Genomic DNA, 3398 nt, shown 5'->3' on the forward strand with positions numbered 1-3398 from the left:
TTTGAGTACCAAATTCAATGAATTTCAAAGCAGTTGCATACCAAGATACTACTGTATAAACAACTCAAGGTGTCAGACCCGCCCCAACATGGTCTTTTCAGCAAGAAAGACCCTCTACTCAGTTAAGTGGTTTACAGTATTAGCAGAGCCAGAACTGAAGTTGCATACCAGTGGTGGGTTTCAAAAAATTTTTACAACTGATTCTGTGGGTGTGGTTTGGTAGGCGTGGTATGGCTTGGTGGGCATGGCTTGATGGACGTGGAAGGGGAAGGATACTGTAAAATCTTCATTCCCACCCCACTCCAGGGGAAGGTTACTGCAAAATTCCCATTTCCTCCTGATCATCTGGGACTTGGGAGACAAAGAATATATGGGGGCGGGGCCAGTCAGAATTTTTACTACCGGTTCTCCGAACTACTCAAAATTTCGACTACCAGTCCCTCAGAACTGGTCAGAACCTGCTGAAACCCACCTCTGTCGCATACCAAACTTTCTCCGTTAACTTTCCCATTCAGTTCCTCCCCAGTTCCTCCCTTATTGTCCAATAGTATTTGAATAAATTGTTTACGGAACTATCTCTTCAACGGGGGATAGTTGGTGAGCTGTTGTATTCCATTCCCAGCACTTTGACATTGAGATGGTGTCTATGGAAGGCACAGTGGATAGTTAGCCTTCCCCCCCACCACAACCTGCTCCCTCCCCCCACTCCATAGTTCATGGCAAACTGCCAGCTAGAGAATGCAAAACTCAAGCCAATGATGGCAGTTCTGATTTAAGGTGACAAACATATATAATACCCCTTCCTCCTTCCCTTTTCCTCACCCTTCCCTGCAGCAACAACCCTGTGAGGTGAGTTGGACTGAGAGAAAGTGACTGGCCTAAAGTCACCCAGCTGGGTGACTTTGGGCCTCAGGTGGGACTAGAACTCACCATCACCTGGTTTCTAAGTCAACACCTTGATCACTAGACCAAATTGGCTCTCCAGTTTGGAGACTTTCAGACACTTGTAAGGTTATCTCCCTTAATTTCCCAAAGAATGCTATAAAATGCCGTCTCAAATCTTTTCAAAACCACTCTCTGTCCTATTTCAGTTCCCTGCACTAAATACGTGCTTCCTTCTCACTGAGGAACTTTGCAGATCCAGGAGCAATCAGTAATATGTAAATAAATGCACTTTACTGAGAATTCAGCTAACTTCATTTAGAGAGACAGAGAGACACTAAAGGCTTGCCATCGAAATGCATTTCAGAGGCTATTTCAGCTCTTAAGCTTTTCAGAGAAAAAGCAAAATTCTTGGACTAAATTGCTCAGTTCTGTCCAGATGTTTAAAGCAGTCTGCATCTACTGCCACGTCAGTTAGAGCCTGATTTCCCCACTTAATGCAGAAAACATCTTTTTCTCAGCTGCTGAGTAATACTAAGAATCATTTTAAATAATAGCTTTCATTAAAATTAAAGTTAGCATGGAGAAAAGGGACCAAATGGGGAAATAAAAAAATGTCCATTACGTTACAACTGCCCCTAACATGACCTCTCCAGATGTTCTAATAAAAGAACTCCAGAATTCCAGGCAACGATTTTTGGGAATTCTGAGAGTTCTTATCTCATCTCTGCAACAAGTTGAAAAATTTCAAATAGCATTGTAGAAAGTCATCGCCTACCCCTCTTAGAAGGATGAAATATTATGGGAAATGTTAAAAAAAGGCAGAGTATTATATTTCCCCAAAGGGAGAAATGGAGAAACATGTTTCTTTTAAGAGGCAGAAAGCAGACCCCACTTTCCTTAATAGCCCACAACAGATGTCAGCACTTAAAAGATAAAGAGCTTATTGAAAGAGGACGACAAGTATCTAGATAGCTCTATTCATAGGAAAAGCAAATACTGCAGGCAGAAATCCATTCAAGACAGGATATTTTGAAACTCCCTGCAGCAAAGTCTGAACAAAGGCAGAATGTTAAGATTAGAAGCAGTCCCCTCACTCAAGATCCAAAACAGGATGAAAGCCATTAAGCCACAATATAGGAATTGCCCAACACCCTTTCAGAACACAAGCCCCTTCATTGCACTATCCCAGAGCAGTCCAAACTTCACCTGGGAGCTCAGATAAACAATAAGCTAGGATTTGCATTTTCTCTTTTGCCTATAGAGCCAGCTATGACCCCTACATGACCCCATAGGAATCTGACAACAGCCAATTGAATATTAAAGGACATGTTCTTGCACAGGAACAGGAAGCTCAAATACAAAGTCCAAAGAAAGTATAACACCCCCACCCCACACTCCCAATTCCATTTTGTCAGCTGCCCAGAACGATAAACTCATTTGGTTCTACATCATCAATAAATCATCTTTCCAATCAGCCTCCATGTTTCCAGTGCAGAGGTGGGTTTCAGCAGGTTCTGACCAGTTCTGGAGAACCGGTAGTAAAAATTCTGACTGGCCCCACCCCCATCTATTCTCTGTCTCCCAAGTCCCAGCTGATCAGGAGGAAATGGGGATTTTGCAGTAACCTTCTCCTGGATTGGGGAGGTAATGGAAATTTTACAGTATCCTTCCCAGGGGTTAAATGTAAAATTTGTTACTACAGGTTCTGTGGGCGTGGCTTGGTGGTGGTTGTGGGTGATGTGACTGGGTGGGCGTGGCCAACTTTTTTTTTACTTTTAAAAGCATTTTTTCTACAACCTCTTCAGTGGAAGAGGTTGTAAAAAAATGCTTTTAAAGGGTTCTGACAATCCCAGCTGAGTTGCCTGATTGCCAGAACCCTTTAAAAGCATTTTTTACAGCCTCTTCGGCCAAAGAAGTGGAAGAAAAAATGCTTTTAAAAGGTTCTGACGATCCCAGATGAGCCGCATGATCATCAGAGGCTTTTTTTTTTACTTTTAAAAGCATTTTTTCGGCTAAAGAAAAAATGCTTTTAAAAGTTAAAAAAAAACCCTCTGATGATCGTGCAGCTCAGCTGGACATGGTGGGGGCAGGGATTTTTGCTACCGGTTCTCCAAACCATCTGCCACCATCACTACCAGGAGCATTTCACCCCTGATCCTTTTCCTGCCACACCCACCAAGCCACGCCCACCAAGACACACCCACAGAACCGATAGTAAAAAAATTTGAAACCCACCACTGTTCCAGTAGCTTTCTCCTAGCTTGGAACTGAACCAGATGGATATTTCTTCCCACAGCATACTAGAAAGCAGATAGACATTTTCATATCCATTCCTCACCCCGCCTGGAAGCCAGGTATGTTGCATGAATCCACTCCTTGTAGTTATTTTATGGTAGAGTGTAGTGTATGCGCTCGGGCAACCGGTTTCACTAACTCATGACTGTTAGCCATAGGATTGTAATATGATCACAGTTGTGCTTTTTTCTCTTAACAGTGCCACAAAATAGAAATGC

The sequence above is a fragment of the Ahaetulla prasina genome, chromosome 5 (assembly GCF_028640845.1).
Source record: "Ahaetulla prasina isolate Xishuangbanna chromosome 5, ASM2864084v1, whole genome shotgun sequence".
In the NCBI taxonomy this organism is placed as follows: domain Eukaryota; kingdom Metazoa; phylum Chordata; class Lepidosauria; order Squamata; family Colubridae; genus Ahaetulla; species Ahaetulla prasina.